We start from the raw sequence: 22,819 nt of genomic DNA, 5'->3' as shown, positions 1-22,819 counted from the left end.
GATGCTGTGGTCACCATTGCTGACTCAGTTCCACCAGGCAGCACCAACCCTCCCCTGCTTTTGAAAAAACAACTTAACCACATCCTGAAGGGCAAAAAAGCCTTTCCTCCCCCTGCCTGAGATCCTGCTGGCTTCAACAGAGCCTCTGCAGAGGACATAGCAAGGTGAGCTGCATTAAGCTGGGTCAGGTCAGACCCTCAGGCCCTGCAGACACCCAGAGAAGACCCTCAGCCCTTGCAAAAGTGGCTGTACAATGTGGAAAATGTGGAATTTCCATGGCAAATCCAAATCCAGTAAAATGCTCATTTAGTGCATTCCACCACCATAATATAAATTGTGGGGAGCCATTCACCAGTGTTTTTTTTATCCTGATCTTTCAATGACACCCAGAACCTTTTTGTCAAGCACTCCACACCTTTTCCCAATCTCTCAGGCAGATTTCTATTTTCAGAATACTCCCTTAGCCTAAACCGCTGGAATCAGATTGACAGGAAGGAAAGGTCAGTGATTAATTGCTGTTATAATCCCTTAGTTATAAAGTCTTGGTAAAGTCTGAGACTAGGATTGGATCCATGCACACCTCCTCTGTGAAGGAGTTTAGAAAGCAGGGGAGTCATTTCTGTAGCTCTTGACTCCCTGGGAGGGACATCCTTTTACAGCTCTACCCCTTTCTTGCCCTCCATCTCTGCACCAATCTTTCCAAATTAATTCCAGTTCAATGTTCCTGTTTCTGATGCATCCATGTAATAAAGCTGCAGGGTGAGTGTTGCTGTTGGACTGTGCCACCCTTTGGCAAATTTGTATGAATCCTGCTCTTGCTGACTCCTCTGACAGAGAGAATTTCATTGACCTAAAGCCCTCATTTCATGACAGGGTCCCAGGTTGCCCCCACTAAGCAGCAGCTTTTCACTTTGCATTGGCAATGCAGAACCTGCAGCTTAAGAAAACAGGAGAATTGGATTGTTTCCAGAAGAAACCCCACAACTGGGAGCTTTTGTTCAGTCCAACAGTAAGATTGTGTTAGTGTGGTTAATTCCACATAAGGGGACAGAATCTGCAGCTCTCCCAGCTGACATAAGATGAGGACAGTTTGGTAGAGAAACTGTTCTCCACATTATAAAGACCCTCTGTTAAATGATGCATCTTTGCATGTACAATTATCCTGAAATCTGAATAAACAATATTGTCCTGTAAGGGATCCCATGATACCAAAATAATGCAGGATGATTTTAAGCAGAACTCTTTGGTACAATGTATTTTATCAGTACTATCTCTATTGTCCTACAGATTATTTTGTGTCCCTATTTGATTGTGCTCTGATAGCCTTTGAAAATCTCTAGGGGTTGAGCCACTGTCCCTGGAGATATTCAAAAGCCACCTGGAGATGGTCCTTGGCAAACAGCTCCAGACAATCCTGCTGGAGCAGGGAGACCCAATCACCTGCAGAGGTCCCTTCTGACCTCACTTGTTCTGTATTTCCATGACACCTTTCTCATACTGCTGGACATTATAAGAAGTTTAAAATTGCTTTATATAACTTTAGTCAGGGGTTTTGTTCACATTTTGCCCAGGGAGAAAGGAAGTGAAGTTTCTTTTCAAAGGAGTGTTTCAGCACTCCAGGCCTGAGCTTAACATCTCAGCAGACTGGGAGCAGCACAGAAGACACACAAAAGATAACAACCATAAACGAACATCAACTCCAAACATCACCCCTGGCATGGTCAGAGACACCAGGTCTGGGAAAAGATCAATAAATGAATGAAGAGTGAGAACTGAAATAACATCAAGGGTGAAGGGATCAATAGGAAACCAAACCCTACAAACTGTGGAACCTGGGACCAATAACCACTGAACCAATGAATTTCTCTGGGTTTTGACTGTATAAGTACAAGAAAAATCCAGTGAAAACCTTGTGTGATGGAAGGATTTTCTCTGCACAACCTGATCAATGAGTGGACGAAATTATTTCTGTAGCACATCCTGGCCAGAACAACATCCTGGCCAAAAGAAAGTAATGCCTTGATTCTCTAACACTAAAAAATGCTGTTGGAGAGATTTTGTTTTTCCTGTAGTTTCAGGGACAAGATCATCCACAATGTGAACTTCAATAAAACTTTTTAAGTAGTTTGAGGAGAATTTTCATTTCTAGCACATTTATTTTTCCTCCCCCTTGGTGAGTCTCACTCATAGAGTGTGGTGTCTGACATCTGTCCTGCTGAGCAAGTCAGAATGGTGAGAGCTCTCTCCTGTGGACGAGAACATTAAAAGCATCTTGAAAGAATAAACCTCTCCCCAAGAGGTTATGTGGGGAAGCGTCATGAAGAACTCCAAGAGAATGGTTAATATTGAATAGCTTTTTGTACAACTAAATCCTTCTGTTTTCTTACACAGCATTAAAAATACTCCATAATAATCCTTTCCTGCATCAGCTGGGCATAACCTGACCTATCTGTTTGGTGTCCCAAAATACTAAACAGCTCTGGACAAAATTAGATCTAAAGTAAAAAGAAACTCATTAGGAGTATGGGTATTTACCTGACTGTAAGGCAAGTTGCCTTTCTCACCCTTATATTTCAGTCAGCAGATATGGTCTGAACTGAAGGATTCAGAACCTGATCTTCCCCTGCAAAACTATTCAGGACTGGGGAGTGCACTGCAGTGCTCCTGGGAATGTCTGCCTTTCCAAAGCACAGCTTTGAAAATAGATACCAACTCTATGATTTCTGTAGGGAGAGCCTTGGTTTATTCCTGACTACACCAAAGCCTCCCATCATCAGGACACTTCATCTTTTGTGACCTCTACTGAAACATAACCTGCAAGCAGACAGAGTAGAGACACCCCAGCCTTCATTACTGGGCATCTCTAACAGGCATTTTGCACATACAGTTCTATTTTAATGACAAATAGAGTCTCTGGCCACGATGTTCCACCTGCTTGGGTGCACTGCTAGATCATCCTTGGGAGAATATCTTTCTCTAACACTTGACAGGAATCACCCCCAGAGGCTGAGAGTTTCTGTCCCAATGCCCTTGTCAATGCCCACAGCCCTGCACAAAATCATCATGAGGAGCACATACAGGAACATACACAGGGTCAGCTGCCACAGCCACAGCTACAGCCCAAGCAGCATTGGCACCGGTGGCTAATACAAGTAATACTTGGATCAGATTTGTTTCCAACCCACTCTGGGCAGATCTGTTCTTCTCTCCACCCTTCATGCCACACACTGGATGCCAAATAAGGCTGCTGTGGTTCAGGAATGGTATTTCCCAATTCAGTGTTCCCACTGACCCAGTCCAAACCAAGCCCGAGGCTCTTTCACAGGATCACAGAAAGTGTGAATATGGGGAGGGCTTAAAGGAAAGATGGGGAGCACACAGGGTGAGAGACACCCAGGAAAGCACCAACAGCTTCAAGTTCTGCTCCTCCTGCCCCACCTCTCCCTGTCTCTGGTGTCACAGACTGAGGGAGGGAGCAGCAGGGACTGGGCCTGAGTGCAGGGACAGAGGCCCAGGCAGGGCAGGGCTGGGCAGAGCTGTTGTGCAGGCAGAGAGAAGGTGGAGAGAGGCCAGACGGAGCGGGCCTGGCCATGTGGAGTGCCCTGTGCATGGGCTTCTTGCCCATTGTCGGTAAGTGAAGGGAAGGGCTGATGCCCCAGGGGCTGAGCGTGGCCCTGGGCTCTGCACGGCTCTGGGGAGCTGTGCTGGGCGCTTGCAGCCGCCTCTGGTCCCCGGCTCGAGCTGCCCAGCCGTGCCTGTGGAGCATGGTGAGAGCAGCCCTGCTCCTCTTCTGGCCAGGAGCTCGTCACCTCCATCCAAGCTGCCTCCTCTGCAGCCTGGGCACACGCAGGGCACCTCCCTGCTGCACTCAGCTCTTGGGGCCCAGCGCTTTGGCCTGGCACTGGACACTGCTCCTGGGGCACTGCAGCCCCTGTGGCACAGCCCAGCTGGGGGATGGCAGCACAGGGACCCAGCCCCATTGCCCGTGACAGGCCTTTGTCCTTCCTGTGCTCATCTAGAGCACTTGCAGGGGCAGGAGAGTGGGTTCCTCGCCATCCTGTCCTGGCAAGGACAAAGGGATTTATTCCCCCATGGTGCAAATCCTTCCTGCTACTTTGGGGAAAATAAGAAAAAAACTTCCTGTCTGACACTGAAAAGGAGGGAGGGAAATGTGGTGTCTCCTTCCTTGTGAGCTTTCATAGCTGCTGTCAGCTCTGCCCGTCTGTGTCAGCTGGCTGCAAAGAGGAGCATTTTATCCTCCCACTGGTCCAGTGCCATTCCAAAGCCCCACCAGCATTGCCCTGACCTTTGCTGAATCTTGGAGTGACTGTGGCTTGTTCTTGCTCCCTGCAGCTGTCACTGGCCAGATGGCCTTGGAGCAGCACCCCAGGAAACTGACTGTGCAAGAGGGAGATGCAGTCACATTCCAGTGCTCCATGAAGGGAGAGGATATGAACAGCTACTACATGTACTGGTACCGTCAGGGCCCACAAGGCTCTCTCAAATTTATTTGCCATGAGGATGATTTCTATGGAGAAGATTTCCAAGATCGCTTTAAGGGATTATTTGACAGTTCCAATAACATATTGACACTGCAGATCCTGGCAGCAAAGCAAGGGGATGCAGCAATGTATTACTGTGGGGCAGAATCACCCTGGAGCAGCTCTGTAGCAGAATAGATCAAGAACTGACAGATGGGGAAAACGGATCTCTCAGCATTTCTTTCTTGCAGCTCCTCCCCAGGGCTCTTGTCAGGAAACAGCAGGTGCAGGAAACAACCCTCTTGGGCTTGGTGGCACTAAAAGTGGCATTGGAAGGGAAAAAAGCCTTCCAGTAGAGACTAAAAAAACCACTGGAGGGAGCGGTGGCAGAAGGGCTGGTACCATTTATGGTGCAGGAGGATCCGTTCTGGGATCTGCAGAGGCTGTTTGTGGAAATGCAGGTTTTGAGCACGTTGGCTGGCCTCCTTTCCAGTCTGGCCTCATTTTTCCTCTGTGCTTTGCCTGGCCTCCCTTGTACCTTGTACTTTTATGGATGCTAACTCTGAAATAGAGAGCATGGTGCCTGTGGAAATTGCCTATGTGGAAAGGCCACATAGCTTTCTCAGTCTTGCCTGGGAAAGTGGCCTGGGAATTCATAAGGAGGAATTAAAACAATCCTCAGAGACAGAAAACAGCCTTGCAGGTGCTGTTTGTCTATTCCTTGTTTTCTTGCAAGAGAAAGTCGAGGGGTGGTGTACCCCACTGACCAGTGATGGTGATGTGTTAGTTTACTAGCCAATAAGAGTTTCTTTTCGGCACTTTTCATGTATTGGTCTATAAAAAAGACCAGAAGCAATAAACTGAGAGAAATTCTCCTGATCAACTCCCAAGAGAGTCTGTGTCGTTCTTCTCGCCGTTCCTAATAGAGTGACATACTTTCCTCCGGTACAGTCAGTATAGCTTTGGGAAGTGGGAATTGTGCTTAGCCACATTTAGAGCCTTCAACAGTGAGTCAAATGGTCCTGATGGGTGAGGAGATAGTGGATGTTGTGTGTTCTTCATTCAGTTCTGCTTTCAGCACTGACTTTCTGGACAAAGCCTTTCATTATGGACTAGAGAAGGGCTCTGTGATAATGATTGTGCAGGGGCATATGTTTCTTGTTCCAACCTCTCCCCTTGACCTCTGGGAAATTGAATTCCCAAAGGCTGATCTGGCTGCTGAAGCCTGAGGTGAATAAAGGATTCAGGACCTCAGCCCTTTCCCATATCATGTGTCACCTGGTCCCCATCCCATTCAGCAGTGGGCCCACATTTTCCCCAGTGTAGTGGGTCTAAGTGCTGGTCAAACGCCAATGCACTCACTGAATTATTGACTCATTCTGTGCTATAAGATGAGGATTAGGAGGTGACCAAGGTTAAAGGAGACTACAAAGAAAAAAGCTGCTCATTCAGTCATCCTCACTGTGGTGGGGGAGAGAAACAAAAGGGTGGAGTGAGGAAAAGTGTGTTTTGATGTGGCAAATGGAAAAATAGAAAATTCTTCACATGCTGAAGGGTTCAATCTGTAGCCTTGGAAAGAGCTTGGATAAATGGAATGATAAAGGTACAAAAACATTAAGTAGAAAAATTATAAACTTAGGTTCCTATAGTTATAAGTAAGAATATGTCCTGAGTAAGTAAGAAATTCTATTAGGTAAAATAGTGTGAGGTTTGAGCTGCAATAATGTGACTTAGAGAGTAGGCAGGGATCTAGAAGCTGTAATAGAGGTGTGTGTATGAGTACGTGACCTATCAGTGTATTGGCTAAGAGAAAAACACAGTGCAGCAAAATTAAGCAAAGGTGAGAGGTTAATAAGTAGAAAAAGGTTTTGTGTCAGCTGTCTATTGGACCAAAATGTTATATATTGCTGTGTGAAGAGGAAATCCATGACTACCTTGAGCTATGGCTGATTTGCTTGAAATCTCACGCCTTTGAGACTGATATCTTATCAGGCTTACTTGAGCAACAAATCATCTCAAATTGCATGGTGATCCCATCCCTCATTTTTCATCTCAACATTTGGACATGAAGAGAGTTGAATAATCAAGACAAAATCAGCACACAGAAACCAAACAATATCAAGAATTAATTCCTATATTCCCATTGGCACACAGGAGCAGCAAAGCTGGCTCCTCTTCTGCTCCCCTTTCCTTATGCCCGTTCTGCCTCTCCAGGAAGAACAGCATCAAGTCTGATGGCCAGGCAGAGCCTTTATGAGAGAGCTTGGGGGCCTGGACCTGTGTCTGCAGCCTCACAGAACAACAACACAGCCTAAGTTCTGACATAAGAACACACACCACAAACACAGAAAAAAACAGAAAACAAGGCCATGCTGAACAGCTCTCCTCATTCTTCCGTGTGTCTTTCATTTTCCCACCCTAAATTTCTTTTGTATCATTTGCAGGTTTCCCTGTTCTTTCCGGTTTTGAAACTTGAAGCCTGAGGAGGACACAGGGTCATCCTCCACACTCCTGTAGCACAGTTTCTTTCTGGAAGTCCTCAGTGAAAAAAGCTGTGAAAAGCAAGAGCTGAAGTGCAATACTCTCCTGCTTAAAAGAAGAAATAGTGCCTGAGATTCAGAGCTCTGTCCTGGGCTGGTTTGTCCTGATCACCCACCTCCAGGCAGCTCTTCCCACCTCAGAATGCTCCATATCAAAAGACTAGATGATTTATCCTTCAATGAAACCTGACACTGAATTCTGTCCAGAAGTGGAATCAGCCATATTTCTGGAGAAATTCCACTCCCTGCATGGAGCCTGGGTTTTGAAGGATGTACTTTCCTGCACCACTGACCACTCGTCTGCACCACCTGCACAGGAGCAGGGTGTACAGATCCAGCACAAGACAAGCTCTCAGGGATTGTGTGAGCAGCAGTTGCTGATCAGCACACATCTGACCTGCTTTTCTCTGCAGCAGGATCTGCCATGGACTAGGTGAGGGCACACCTTAGGCAAAGTATAAAACAATAAATTCCCTTTGTGATTCTCTGCTCAGGGTCCTTGTGTCTCTGCTCAGGTGGCAAACCACTGACTGAGGAGGCAAAGTCAGTTTTCTCCCTGGCCTATATCAGCTGCAGAGACATGAGTGTGCCTGAGAGCCTTTCACAGGATCACACAAGGGGTGAGTTTTGACGATGCCTCACGTATACAAAGAGGACTTCAGAGCAATGTGGGGACAGACTTTCTTACACAGCCTGGAGTGATTGGACAAAGGGTATGAGTTTAACACAAAAAGAAGGTAGATGCAAAAAAGATTGAAGGAAGAAATTGTTGAAAATTAGGGTGATGGTAAAGATGGTCCTGAGAAATTGTATCTGCTCCAAACCTGAAAAGAGATAGGGCAGGGCTTGAGCAGCCTGATCGACTTGCTCATATCTGTAATCATAGCAGGAGGGCTGGACTAGATGGCCTTTAAATTTCTCTTCCAACCCAAACTTTTCTGTGGCTTAAACCTCTCTGTATTTCTGTACATTGAGGAGGGAGCATCTCCCCCTCCCCAGCCCCAGGTTTCCTCTTCTCCACGGAAAACACTCCCAGCTCTCAGCCCTTCCTCATGCAACGGGTCCTCCAGTGCCGTTATCATCTTCACAGCCTTTCAGTGCCCTCTCTCCAGTAAATCCAACTCCCTCTTCTAGGACGAGTCAAGATGTGCCCCCAGTGCTCAAGGGTGGCCTCAGCTGTGCGGAGGAGAGAGGAGCCTTCAGCTCCCTCAGCTGCTGGCAGCGTTTTGCCAAAGGCAGCCCCGGTTCCCAGTGAGCTTCTGTGCTACGAGGGCGAATTTGTGGGCGCGTTGGCCACGGAGCTCTCGGCTCGCTTTGGCAGAAGCGCTCTCCAAGCGCGCAGCGCTGCTCTGCGAACGCGGCCCGGCCGCGGCCGGCGCTGCTCCCGCCCGGCGGGGCCGGGCCCGGGGCCCGGGGCGGGGGTGTCGGGGCGGGCAGAGGCGCCGGCGCTGCCCCGGCGAGGCGGGGCCGGGCGGGAGCGGCCCGAGCGCGGCTCCGCTCGGCTCCTGTGCGGCTGCCGCGGAGCCGGGGCCCGCAGCGATGGCGGCCGCGCTGGGGCCGTGGCTGCTGCCCTTGGCCTTGGCCTTGTGGCCGCCAGGTGAGAGCCGGGCGGGGAGGGCAGCGAGCCCGGGCCGGGCAACGAGGGACAGCCACAGGGACAGGCGGGAGCAGGAGCACGAGCAGCGCCAGGGACGAGGGCAGAGAGCGGCCAAAGGACAGGAGCAGCGGCAGGGCAGGGAACACGGCCAAAGGCCGGGCCACAGCCACACACAGGGGCTGTGGGCCGGGGCTGGCGGCTGTGGCTGTGCCGGCCCGGGGGCACCGGGACACCGGGACAGCGCCCTCGGGCCGTGCTCGCTCCCTGCCCGATTGCTGCGCTCTCCCTCCGCAGGGCTCTGGGCACAGCCGAGGCTGCAGGAGGCCGGCGGAGGGCTGCGAGCGCCCGGGGACTCCGTCACCCTCTCCTGCCGCGGGTCCGGCTTCATCTTTAGGAATTCTGGAATTTGGTGGTACCGTCAGGCACCCGGAGGCAGCCTGGAGTGGGTGTCCGTTATTAGTTTCGATCCGACAATTTTTTTTTTTGACCAGTCCGTGCAGATGCGGGCCAAGATTTCCCGGGACAATTCCCAGTCCACCGTTTATCTGTCCCTGCTGACCCTGCAGCCCCGCGACTCTGCCCGCTACTTCTGCTCTATTCGCACGGGGACAGGAAACCCAGCTGAGCTTTAACAACAACCAGCTCGGGTCTGCCTCAGCACCCGGGAAATTTGGAGATGGTGGATTCCAAAGTGGTTCAGGGCTGTTCCTAAGAAATCGAGGGCCATCCCCACGCACCACAAGTGATCCTGGCCTTTCCTCAAGAGCTCCTTTCCCAACACTGAGGCTTTCCTTCTGAGTCCCAGTTACAATGTTCTATTCTGTAGAGGCGGTTCAAGGTTTTTCTGTCATCCAATCAGCCTGGTGACTGCCTGGCTCCAGTCCCACTCTGCCCTCCTTGGTCCCCTTCTTAAGTGGAACATGCAAAGCACCTGGGCTTTGGCAACACCTTTGCCAGCTTCCTTTGACCCTTTGGGGGCCATCTCCTTGCACCAGTGAGAGCAAAACTGTGATGTAATGGTTCTAATTTTCCTTCAGGTGCATTTTGAGGTGATGAGATCCAAGCAACAAGCTCTGCAGTGTGGTGGCCAGCAGGGAACACTGGGACTCTCCACTGCACTTACAGCTCCAAAGGCTCCTGTATTTCCATGGCCTGGTACCGGCAGTGTCCTGGTGAACCCCTGCAGTACCTGCAGCAGTGCCAGGGCTCTGGAGGCTCCTGCAGACACACAGCCCCTTTTGCCCACAGGAGGTTTTTGTGCCGGGCTGACGAGAGCTCTGGGGCACTGACCATCAGCAGGCTGCAGCTGGGGGACAGTGCACTCTATTCCTGCAGCCTGGAGGGAGCACAGCGAGAGACACTTGGGGTGTGCCTGAGCTACATCAGCTGTGTCCCCTCCTACAAGTTCACGTGGGTCCCAGCCCATGCAAGGGAAGAGGCAGTGAGTGGGCTGTGCCTGAGGTCAGGGAAACGGGGTCTCCTTGGTCCTGGGGGCTTGCAGAGGAGAGTAGGGAGAGGGGAGAAACAAGACTCTTTCAATTGAAAGGAAGCTACAACAACCACCTAGTCCAACTGCCTGAGCATTCCAGGCCTCAAACAAATATAAAGTGTTGCCGCCCATATTGCTTGGTTTTATTAAGTTCAGAGGTGGTTTACCCCAGTTGCTCCCCGGTCATAAAGAATGGTTTGTCCCCAGGTGCCCATCATGGTAAACCCTTCCCATTTTTCCAGATTGTTCCCCATCCATCACCCCAATCCTGCCCCTAAGCCCTGTCAATCTATGTGAACCCCCACCTTTTGTTCCAGTTCTTTCCTTGCCTATCATCCCTTCCTCGACGCCCTATTGATTGTACAGTTGCTTTTCCCCCCCCCGGGTCCCTACCATTGGTCCTGCATATTGTAATCCCCACCCTTAACCCCTCCGTGGCTGTTGTCCCATTGGTCACCATATGAGCCGCCCACGGTCCTTAAAACCTGGCGCATGGGGGTGCCCAGGGTCTCGGCTCAGACCTCTCCCCTGTGATCCCAGCCCCGCACCTGTTGGAATAAACTTGTTCCTGGGAAATAGGGAGAGCCTGAGTACTCTTTCTCCCTTCGTCACAACCTGTGTCGCCCTGCGAGCCACGACGCCAGAGCGCAGAGGAGCTCTGGAGGTTCCAGGTTGAGCCTCGCAGTGCTTGCCTGGTTCCCCGCTCCTGCCGCTGACATCGGCCACAGCTAGCCGAGGCAAAAAGGGGCCGAGCGGGCAGCGACAATAAAGCTTCTTGTTGTAATGCATGGTTGTTGTTTAAGTTCCTTTTACATACTGTCAGGATGGAGGCATTGACCACCTCTCCAGGACACCTGTTCCAATGTCTGACCACTCTCAGCAACGAAACACTTCCTATAAACCACCCTTAACTTCTTCTCATGCAGCTCTGTCCCATTCCTACATCCTATCACTGCATATCCCACTCCATTTCCCCTCCTCACCAAACGATGAAAACGATGAAGCAGCCCCTCAGTTGCTTTTTCTCCAAACGGGGCCTGTGTTCCATGGGCTTGGGTCTCTAGGGAGCCTGGCATATCACAGAACCACAGAATATGTGAGTTGGAAAGGACCCACAAGGATCACTGAGTCCAACTCTGAAGTGCATGACCCATGTACTGGGAGCAAACCAGGAGCAAACCAGTGCCCTTGGCACTATTAACGCCTTGCTCTAAACAGCTGAGCTTATCTCAGAGTGACCACTAACATGCTGGAGCAGCCCCATGTGTCCCAGGACAACCTGCTTCCCCCTGGGCCTGCATCCCAATGCTTCTTTCCCCAGCCTGAAGCCTCCACTTTCAGTGGGCTCCTCTAGCCTCTCCAACTCCTCTTTGCCACCTCTGTCCTGAAGATCTCTTCCACATGGGACTGTATCCAAATACCCAGAAAAAGAGAGGAGGGACTGGATTCAGTCTGTGGAGGGATTGTGTGCAGTGGGCAGTGCTCCCTGGAAGAGTGGTGGCAGTCAGGAAAATGACACTGTCAGGGCTCAGAGCTGTCCCCTCCTGTGGTCTAGGAAGAGCCCTGGGTTCCTGCTGAGGAGGAGGACACAGGGCAGGGAGTGTCCTGGCTCTGCTGAGCAGCCTGGTCCCTGCAGATTCCTGGGTTGCCTTTGCTGCTTGGGCAGGGGTCTGGGAGGGCAGTGACAGGAGGAGGCAGCTGGAGAAGTGTCATCACTGGGGACTGAGTTGGCTGCTGGGCCAGAGTGCAGAGCAGGGTGAGGAGCACTTTGGCTTAGGGGTGCCCTGGCCAAGCCAAGCTGAGATCCTGGGGTGTCCCATGTGGGAGCAGCAGCTCAGCAGAGCCAGGCCAGGGGACCAGGGGAAGGGCAAGCTGACAGCCTCCTTGGTCAGCTCCCAAGTGCCATCAGCAGCAGCGTGCAAGACTTCTTGAGAGAAAGGCCAGGGCTGGCCCCTCAGAGACACGTCACATTTTGCCCACCACAACGTTTCCTCCCAACAAACAGTATGTTTTTTACCACCATGCAGAATGAGAGACACCCAGGAAAGCACCAACAGCTTCAAGTTCTGCTCCTCCTGCCCCACCTCTCCCCGTCTCTGTTGTCACAGACTGAGGGAGGGACCAGCAGGGACTGGGCCTGAGTGCAGGGACAGAGGCCCAGGCAGGGCAGGGCTGGGCAGAGCTGTTGTGCAGGCAGAGAGAAGGTGGAGAGAGGCCAGACGGAGCGGGCCTGGCCATGTGGAGTGCCCTGTGCGTGGGCTTCTTGCCCATTGTCGGTAAGTGAAGGGAAGGGCTGATGCCCCAGGGGCTGAGCGTGGCCCTGGGCTCTGCACGGCTCTGGGGAGCTGTGCTGAGCGCTTGCAGCCACCTCTGGTCCCCGGCTCGAGCTGCCCAGCCGTGCCTGTGGAGCACGGTGAGAGCAGCCCTGCTCCTCTTCTGGCCAGGAGCTCGTCACCTCCATCCAAGCTGCCTCCTCTGCAGCCTGGGCACACGCAGGGCACCTCCCTGCTGCACTCAGCTCTTGGGGCCCAGCGCTTTGGCCTGGCACTGGACACTGCTCCTGGGGCACTGCAGCCCCTGTGGCACAGCCCAGCTGGGGGATGGCAGCACAGGGACCCAGCCCCATTGCCCGTGACCGGCCTTTGTCCTTCCTCTGCTCATCTAGAGCACTTGCAGGGGCAGGAGAGTGGGTTCCTCGCCATCCTGTCCTGGCAAGGACAAAGGGATTTATTCCCCCATGGTGCAAATCCTTCCTGCTACTTTGGGGAAAATCAGAAAAAAACTTCCTGTCTGACACTGAAAAGGAGGGAGGGAAATGTGGTGTCTCCTTCCTTGTGAGCCTTGATAGCTGCTGTCAGCTCTACCCATCTGTGTTAGCTGGCTGCAAAGAGGAGCATTTTATCCTCCCAATTGTCCAGTGCCATTCCAAAGCCCCACCAGCATTGCCCCGACCTTTGCTGAATCTTGGAGTGACTGTGGCTTGTTCTTGCTCTCTGCAGCTGTCACTGGCCAGATGGCCTTGGAGCAGCACCCCAGGGAACTGATGGTGCAAGAGGGAGATGCAGTCACATTCCAGTGCTCCATGAAGGGAGATGAGATGTACCGCTACTTCATGTACTGGTACCGTCAGGGCCCACAAGGCTCTCTCAAATTTATTTACCGTGACGGTGATTTGTATGGAGAGGATTTCCAAGATCGCTTTAAGGGATCAACTGACAAATCCAAGAACATATTCATACTGCAGATCCTGGCAGCAAAGCAAGGGGATGCAGCAATGTATTACTGTGGGGCAGAATCACCCTGGAGCAGCTCTGTAGCAGAATAGATCAAAAACTTACAGATGGGGAAAACGGATCTCTCAGCATTTCTTTCTTGCAGCTCCTCCCCAGGGCTCTTGTCAGGAAACAGCAGGTGCAGGAAACAACCCTCTTGGGCTTGGTGGCACTAAAAGTGGCATTGGAAGGGAAAAAAGCCCTCCAGTAGAGACTAAAAAGCCACTGGAGGGAGGGGTGGCTGAAGGGCTGGTACCATTTATGGTGCAGGAGGATCTGTTCTGGGATCTGCAGAGGCTGTTTGTGGAAATGCAGGTTTTGAGTACGTTGGCTGGCCTCCTTTCCAGTCTGGCTTCATTTTTCCTCTTTCTTCATTTTCCAGGCTTTGCCTGGCCTCCCTTGTACCTTGTACTTTCCTCTGGTACAGTCAGCATAGCTTTGGGAAGTGGGAATTGTGCTTAGCCACTTTTAGAGCCTTCAACAGTGAGTCAAATGGTCCTGATGGGTGAGGAGATAGTGGATGTTGTGCGTTCTTCATTCAGTTCTGCTTTCAGCACTGACTTTCTGGACAAAGCCTTTCATTATGGACTAGAGAAGGGCTCTGTGACAAAGGTTATGCCTCATCTCCATAACTGCACAACACTCCCTATGCATGACTACCCTAGGTTTTCAATGAGCCAGTGTCTTCCCAGGGACTCTCAGGAGGAGAAGCCCCAGCTCTTGTGTGTGGCAAAGCTGAACACCTCCTCATCTGTGTTGTCCATTGGGAGCAGGAGTGGTGTGTGCAACCCCTCTGGCCCTCCACCTAAAGCTGACCTCAATAAAGGCATTAAAAAAGACTGGTCTCCTTACCCGTTCTTTTCAGTCCGGACAGAGAATCACTTCCGTAACTGATGGATTTTCTCTTTAACTAAAAACCAAGCTATGTTAAACCACGACACCCAGCCTCGTTTGTCCATGCAGCCTCCTGCCATGTTGACCTGACTCCTTGCTCACTGGGGAGGAATCCTCTTCAGCTCAGCACTGCTGAGGCTGGGGACTACTGTGTCCCCTGCTGGGCTCCCAAGCCTGGGAGGGCCATGGACAGAGGGGAACAAATGCAATGAAGGCCCATGAAGACAAGGAGGAAAGCAGCTGGCATATAAGGAGAGAGTGGGAGATCAGTGTGCAAGAAGTACAGACAAGAAATTGCTGGCAGGGAAATTTGTCACATGAACCCCTTGCAGTCCTCCAGCACTGGCCTTTGGTTTCTGCAAGGGAGAAAGAGCGAGCTTTTACTCATCATTTCCCAGCTGAATTTCCTCCCATCTGCTCTGCCCAGAATTGCAGCCTACATCAACAAGCCGTGGCCAGCAAAAGACTTGTCAAGCTCTAGGAAGCAGCCAATGGATGGGTCAAATGAGAATGTTTCTTCTTCCCCTTCTTGCCAAGGCTATGTCTTTAGCTAAATTATAAAAAAGGAACTTCTCTTGGTAATTCTGCTCTAAGCATCCTCCTGTGGCAAGGAACTTACACACACTGCAAAGGAAGTTTTCTCCTCTGCCTGAGGGAAATATCTCCTGCAGGGATGGAAATGCATCTGTGAGTGAGTCTTTCACAGGATCACACAAAGGGTGAAATTGAAAAATGCTTCCTTTAAACAAAGAAAGCTTTAAAAATGATGGGGGAAGACTTTTTACTAGAGGCTGCTTTGATGGGACAAGGGGTAACAGTTGTAAACAAAAAGACGATCGGTTCCGACAAGATACACGGGGGAATCACCGCACCCGCCCTGCCCGGCCGGGAGCCACCAGCGCCCCTGCCGGCCGTGCCCGGAACTGCAGCCAAGGGGAAAGCGCCTGCGGCCGAGACAAGGCTGGCCCTGGTGTCTGGTTCTGTTTGGTGCTGCTGCCCGGGTGTTGTTTGTTTGAGTTGTTACACAGATCAGTAAAGAACTGTTATTGCTATTCTCATATATGTGCCTGAAAGCCCCTTAATTTCAAAGCTATAAGAATTCAGAGGAAAGGGGGTCACATTCTCCATTCCAAGGGAGGTTCCTGCAATCCTTGGCAGACATCTATCTTTCAAACTAGGACAGCCACCACCACCTGTGTGAGGCAGAACAGGCGGCAGATGGAGGAGCCACAAACTCACAAAGATTACATTTATTTCCATGACCTTGCTTACTTAGGGGAATGCCTGAGCAACAGCCAGGCAGAGGCAAAGGAGACACTGGCATCTAAACTGGGTCCATCCTAGAGAATTCCTGGATGCATTTACCCTAGGTCGTCAAGGGTAATTCTGAGCTGGAAGATCATGTGAGCAATTTATGATCCTTCTGACTCTTCTGCTCTTAATCCATTCCTCCCAACACCCCCAGAGCCAGCCTGCTACATCCCAGGACTTCCATCACACTACCGCTAGTACCCAAAAGAAGAGAAGGAGGGGAAATAGACTGCACTGCAAGAAATGCTTTGAAATAACATGGGAAGAACTGATTATTTTCCTGCTTTCTATGCAGCTTAACTCTCTGACTTTTCAGGGCTGCCATGTAATCCCAAATTTCTCACTTACATATCAACATTTCTGATATTATTTTAGATCCTTCCTTGAAAGCCATATGGTGTTTCTTAATACGTTGGGTCTTAAACCACGGAGGAAGTCATGTGACTGCCTGTATAATCCAAAATTCTGTGTAGTGGAACAGAGACAGTTTTTGCTATGAAATATATCACTGTGTTTGGGTGGATAGGGTATCACAATGATATAAACAGCAGAGGGACCTGTACAAAAAGAGAAAGAGGGAAAAAAGGTGAGATATTTTGGGAGAAAAAGGAGATGGGTGACTGTAATGATAAAGAAGAAAAAATAGAACATTCTTTCTATATTGCCTTTTACCCTGGATGCATAAAAGAGCTCATGGGGGTTCTAAAAGGTGGAAGAAAGGGAGAAGTTTAAAATTCTATACTCAATCAAGCTATTTGAAATCACTGAACTATTCCATTAACTTCGTTTCCTTTTCCAGTTTTGGAACTAAAGGTACCTCTGGATCTCCTCATAAACTTGCACCCATGGATAATTAGGACTAATGGCTTTTCATTGCCTGTTTTTACAAAACTTTTGAATACCATGTGGAAAGAGTGGGTTATTGGAATAAGTCTTAGCAGTGTGGGATAGATAAGCTTCTATTTGGACCAGGGACGACACTCACAGTTGTACCAAGTAAGTGGCATTCCTTTATTTCTCAAATTTCATTTAAAATGGAGGTGGGGGTGAAAAAGGAATTTAAAGATTTAGATTCAATGAAAGAATTTTCAGCTGCAATAATCCCTTGAGTGCACTTGCTCTCCAGCCAGGCTTTCAAGCCAAATCCTCAGCTTGCATCTGCTCAGGAAGGTTTCCCAGGAACAACTGGGCTGACTCTGCATAGCACCATTATTCCATCATCCCCAAACACCAGCAGGGCACTGCTTAGCATGTGATAACTTCTTCCCAGCTTGGGCAGCACTCTGGCTCAAATTTACTGTCAAGTGTCCAATTCTCCAGTGGATTTTCATTGACTGGCTTGGGGCAGGAATGCTGAGCTCAGGGAAGAGCTCACACTGCTGAGGAGTTCTGAGACACATCTGTAACTGCCTGGTTTGAGAAGTTCTGCTTGGATGCCAGCACCACACTGACAGTGTCCCCAGGTAAGTAACTGCACTGGCCTGGGGACACAGGAGGAGCAAGGAGGTTAAATGGCCTTGGGCTTAAATTCTCACAAGTGCCTCATATGCAATAAACTGCTGGAATGAAAGACAATTGGCTCCCAGGTTGTGTGGGATCTGGAAAGACCAGTGTGGGGAGTAGGGATTATAAGAAGCCTTAGTTATTCCTATCTTTATCTGGAATTCCACGATGTACAAAAAAGGTGCACGTCAATACGAGGTTTTTTTATGGGAATGAGAATATTGGGGTGGCAGCGGGGTTTTTGAAGTTGATCTGTGTTATCCTAAAGGTTCAGAGGCATCCCTCACAAATTGTTGCTGTGCTTTCAGTGGTCAGCATGTCTTCAAAGTGCTGCAAGAATGTTGCATGTTATTTTACATCCCTAAAACCTCCAGCTCTCCTTCCAGAAGGGCATGGCACTGCCCTGGGTGCTGCCTAATATCTGTCCATGTCTGTAGGATATGTTTCATGGGCATAAATGTGTATTTGGGAACAATCTCAGTGCACTTCCCATTCCAAAGGGACAAAGGAATGCAAGGATATCATTCTGAAGAAAGACCTCTTCTTTAAATGCCGTTTGATGGTTTTCTTTTCCTTGCTAAAGACAGGATATGTTCAGAGCTGCAGAGAGACTCTGGGATTCTGTTGGACAGTAAAAGATATTGAGTCTGAAGTATCCAAGTCCCTTTTGAGTCTGCTGAAATACTTACTAAGTTGAAGCCAAAATTTCCAGGATGTGAGAAACGTTTCCCTTTTGGTTCTGAATTTCTTTGGGAGATACTGATATGCATTTTAAGTGTGTAGTTCTGCCTGTTTGGTCAGACATGACCCATGAAATTCTGGCAGAGCACGATTTGGCTTTCACCGCAGTTCCTCAGCAGTGGCATGGGGCTGATGGGGAAACGATGTAAAATCAGAGCCCCCTGATCTAATTTCCATCAGTACCCTAGGCTGAACAAAATGTTAGACCTGAGGGATCTCTTGACCTGACTGCCAGGCAATCACCACACCAAAATGGAAAGCCTAATGCACCTTCTTTACCTCAGGGGACCCCTCAGGATACTCCTTTCAAGCTAGACATGTAAAATCTTTGTGGATGTGTCTGACAGCCTCTCATGAGCTGAGCCCTTTTTGACAAGGAAGGCTGCTGGATGATTCCTTTCAGTTACAAGTTTTTACTCTAATTCAAATTGTTCGTCTGAGTTAAGTGCTGACATTGCTTTTTGATATCACCCTTAATATTCCACATACGACCTGACCTAGAGGCAAATGTCTTTTGTTTAAAAAACAAATCATGGTATCACAATGATTTCTTGGCTACTATATACTATTGAGAGCAATAATTTTCTTGTAAGAGAGATGGGTGAGAGTTTAAGCAATCTTGTTTCTTTACTTGTACCTCTAATGGCAAGGAATAATGACATAAAAGACAGTAAATGAGTATGAGTAAATGAATACAAATTAGTCACAGCCATAGTACTTAAGAATTTTCAGTCAGGCAGCACTTGGGTAAGCTTGCAGTAAAATCAGTCCTGTCCAAAGCACGCTTTTCTTTACAGACACTCCAAAAACTTCTCTCCCTCAAGTCATTGTGATGAAATCAAGGAAACTGAAAGAAGGTGGCAGCACTGGGAAAGCAGCTTGTTTGGCAAGGAACTTCCTTACAAAGAACATCAGCTTGGAGATGCCTGCTACAGAGGTCGTATATGAACAGAGCACATCTATTTTGACATCAGAGGGGCTGTACAATGCAATTAAGGTGGCCAATGTGACACAAGACACAGAGGTGACCTGCACAGCCAAATTTGCCAACAGCACAATAACATCACAGCCAGGTACAGTTTGGTGGCACAACTGTCACTTATTTCTGGAGACAGTGACCCATGGGGGTTTTGTGTCCTCCTTTGTGACAGCATTGCCCTGGGCAGGCAGCAGAAATGAGAAAGCCATTTGGTATTTCAGCAGGGAGAGCTGAAAGATGTTTCAAAGCATCTGGAAGAAATGCTTTCAACTATTTAATTATGTGGAGATGCATTTTTTTTGGAGAATAAGGAAGACACACTCTATTTTTTTAAAATGTGAATTTCCTTATGACAAAATATTTCACCCTGTACCTAATATTTACCGTGTAGTAGAAGCTGGAACAGCCTTTCCAATATCAAGAAAAAATTAAAACATGGGGTGTGTTGTGAGAATTTTTAACTAAAGAAATAAACGAAATATTTTGAGGTATTGTTTTTTTAGGCTTGAAGGTCATTCAGAAAATAATACCAAAACAATGCAGGAATTCTACTGTTTCCTGCAATTGCATGGAGGAATTTTCACCTGAAATTAATGTTGGAATTAATCCTGACCAGCTGAGGACCAGTCTCCTCTTTCCCCTGGTTCCTACAGCAAATGCCACATGAACAAATTTTTAATGTTTATAAAACATGGATATAGATTAAAATGCCTTTTCCTTATCAAGCTACAGAAGAGGAGGATGAAGAACCAGTAACAGAGGCCAGTAAGAGGGTCTGCAACAGCACAGACACCTCTGCACAAGGTGAGTTACCCAAACACGTTGTGCAGTTACATCACTCTTGGGGGATAAAGGCATGGAAATGTCTTTTCTCCAGGGCAGAGGAGTCACAACACAACATGTTCAGCAGACACAAGCTGCTGTTCCAAGGTTGCTCCTGCAGTTACACACAAGCCCCAGGAAGCAAAAAGCAATGGACACTGAGCCTGGGCTCCCCTGTTCTTGCCAAGTTCTCTATCGTCTGTTCCTTTGCTGCTCTTCCTTTCTCTGTCACCTGGGGTTTTTCCAATTTCTGCCACGATCACAACATCAAAGGCTAGACCATGATCTCTCTCCTCTTTTCTGGTCACTGAGCAGATCCTGAAGGGCAGAGAGTGAACATGCTGTCCATGGCTGTGTTGGGTTTGCGAGTCCTGCTGGCAAAGAGCATCGCCTTCAATGCCCTCATGAGTATCAAGTTGTTTCTTTTCTGAGGTAAGGAGCACACAGCCATCAAACAATGGTTCATAGGCCCAGTTTCATTAAATGTACTTTAAACCTCCCTCTGCTCTTCCAGTCATGGGGAATGAAGGCAAGAGGAACCCGAAGAAGAGCAGGAAAGAACGTGAACCAGCAATACAAGGGGGTTGAACAAGCAGGGGCAGAGCAGCTGACAGAGACCAGCCAGGACACAAGGCAGCACCTTCCCCTCAAGACATTGAATCCTCTTCACTCCTGCCTGGCCAGCTGATTTACACTGAAGAGTTTTAAGTGCTTTTGCTGTTTCCTCTCCTCTGAGAACTGAGGAGGGTGAATTTATCCTCATCCTCCTGCTTAGCAGATCTCGCCACTCTTCTGGCATTTGTACACAAGTGTCCAACCTGCATCAATAGTTTTGAAAACTCCAGTGCTGACTCTATACCTGTGGCCTTTCAAAAGCCCCTTTGCCAGGCATGTTGTGTTACTGCCTCTAGAACTGGAGTATTACTGCTGAGAGAATTCAAGCCCTGGAGCTGCCATTTCTGGCTCTGGGTTTTAGACAGATTTAATAACATCAAGTGTGTATTGCAGATGAGAAGAACTGTGTAGGATCTCAAGTGATTTAATTCAAGCAGAAAATGTTCATTTCTTTATGAAGCCTCTATTTCTTCTGCCAAATGTATCTCATGTGCATTTTAGGTTCCTGTAGTAGTGATGAAAATAAAGTTGTGCCAGGCCAAAATGCTGTGGGGTTTCTGTGCTTTTTCTTCCAAAGCAGGATGGGGACAGCTGAAATCCAACTCACCTGAAGCCCACTGGGATTAGAAAAACAGCTTTGATAATGTAGATTTCCTGTTGGCTGATTTTGTCTTTTCCAGACTCTGCAGGGAAGTGTCTCTGGCACATTCAAGAGCCTCAGTGAGGGGAGTCCTTGCTGAAGGCATGAGGGAGGACAATGCTCACATCAGCAGAGAAGAAACCCTGCTGTTGTTTTGCACTTTCTGATAGGGGGAAGGGGCCACCAGGCAATAACATCGGGTGGTTTGATGCAGTGATAGTTTCCATAGCAACTTGGTTCTTACCCTCCAGAGCCCAGCACACACCTTCCCCAGCTCATGGCCCTCTCACAAGCACCAGGCAGGATGCTGTGGTCACCATTTCTGACTCAGTTCCACCAGGCAGCACCAACCCTCCCCTGCTTTTGAAAAAACAACTTAACCACATCCTGAAGGGCAAAAAAGCCTTTCCTCCCCCTGCCTGAGATCCTGCTGGCTTCAACAGAGCCTCTGCAGAGGACATGGCAAGGTGAGCTGCATTAAGCTGGGTCAGGTCAGACCCTCAGGCCCTGCAGACACCCAGAGAAGACCCTCAGGCCTTGCAAAAGTGGCTGTACAATGTGGAAAATGTGGAATTTCCATGGCAAATCCAAATCCAGTAAAATGCTCATTTAGTGCATTCCACCACCATAACATAAATTGTGGGGAGCCATTCACCAGTGTTTTTATCCTGATCTTGCAATGACACCCAGAACCTTTTTCTCAAGCACTCCACACCTTTTCCCAATCTCTCAGGCAGATTTCTATTTTCAGAATACTCCCTTAGCCTAAACCGCTGGAATCAGATTGACAGGAAGGAAAGGTCAGTGATTAATTGCTGTTATAATCCCTTAGTTATAAAGTCTTGGTGAAGTGTGAGACTAGGATTGGATCCGTGCACACCTCCTCTGTGAAGGAGTTTAGAAAGCAGGGGAGTCATTTCTGTAGCTCTTGACTCCCTGGGAGGGACATCCTTTTACAGCTCTACCCCTTTCTTGCCCTCCATCTCTGCACCAATCTTTCCAAATTAATTCCAGTTCAATGGTCCTGTTTCTGATGCATCCATGTAATAAAGCTGCAGGGTGAGTGTTGCTGTTGGACTGTGCCACCCTTTGGCAAATTTGTATGAATCCTGCTCTTGCTGACTCCTCTGACAGAGAGAGTTTCATTGACCTAAAGCCCTCATTTCATGACAGGGTCCCAGGTTGCCCCCACTAAGCAGTGGCTTTTCACTTTGCATTGGCAATGCAGAACCTGCAGCTTAAGAAAACAGGAAAATTGGATTGTTTCCAGAAGAAACCCCACAACTGGGAGCTTTTGTTCAGTCCAACAGTGAGGTTGTGTTAGTGTGGTTAATTCCACATAAGGGGACAGAATCTGCAGCTCTCCCAGCTGACATAAGATGAGGACAGTTTGGTAGAGAAACTGTTCTCCACATTATAAAGACCCTCTGTTAAATGATGCATCTTTGCATGTACAATTATCCTGAAATCTGAATAAACAATATTGTCCTGTAAGGGATCCCATGATACCAAAATAATGCAGGATGATTTTAAGCAGAACTCTTTGGTACAATGTATTTTATCAGTACTACCTCTATTGAATGAAGAATGAGAACTGACATAACATCAAGGCTGAAGGGATGAATAGGAAACCAAATCCTACAAACTGTGGAATTTGGGACCAATAACCACTGAACCAATGAATTTCTCTGGGTTTTGACTGTATAAGTACAAGAAAAATCTAGTGAAAACCTTGTGTGATGGAAGGATTTTCTCTGCACAACCTGCTCAATGAGTGGATGAAATTATTTCTGTAGCACATCCTGGCCAGAACAACATCCTGGCCAAAAGAAAGTAATGCCTTGATTCTCTAACACTAAAAAATGCTGTTGGAGAGATTTTGTTTTTCCCGTAGTTTCAGGGACAAGACCACCCACAATGTGAACTTCAATAAAA

General features: G+C 48.7%; 2 protein-coding genes and 1 long non-coding RNA gene across 3 annotated transcripts in view; 2 read left to right on the top strand and 1 right to left on the bottom strand.

The window, feature by feature from the left end:
* Positions 1-22,819, top strand: part of LOC131588716 (M1-specific T cell receptor alpha chain-like) — a 221,624-nt gene that overhangs the window by 130,172 nt on the left and 68,633 nt on the right. The gene's annotated exons all lie outside the window — the stretch shown is intronic.
* LOC131588814 (feather keratin Cos2-2-like) overlaps positions 1-22,819 on the bottom strand; it is a 155,797-nt gene that overhangs the window by 125,962 nt on the left and 7,016 nt on the right. The window lies entirely within an intron of this gene.
* Positions 16,044-18,764, top strand: LOC131588818 (uncharacterized). Its single transcript, XR_009279644.1, has 3 exons — positions 16,044-16,170; positions 16,384-16,580; positions 18,626-18,764. It is a non-coding gene; the product is annotated as an uncharacterized LOC131588818 (long non-coding RNA).

The sequence above is a fragment of the Poecile atricapillus genome, chromosome 27, assembly GCF_030490865.1.
Source record: "Poecile atricapillus isolate bPoeAtr1 chromosome 27, bPoeAtr1.hap1, whole genome shotgun sequence".
Lineage (NCBI taxonomy): Eukaryota > Metazoa > Chordata > Aves > Passeriformes > Paridae > Poecile > Poecile atricapillus.
This window is presented reverse-complemented; position numbering and strand designations above follow the sequence as displayed.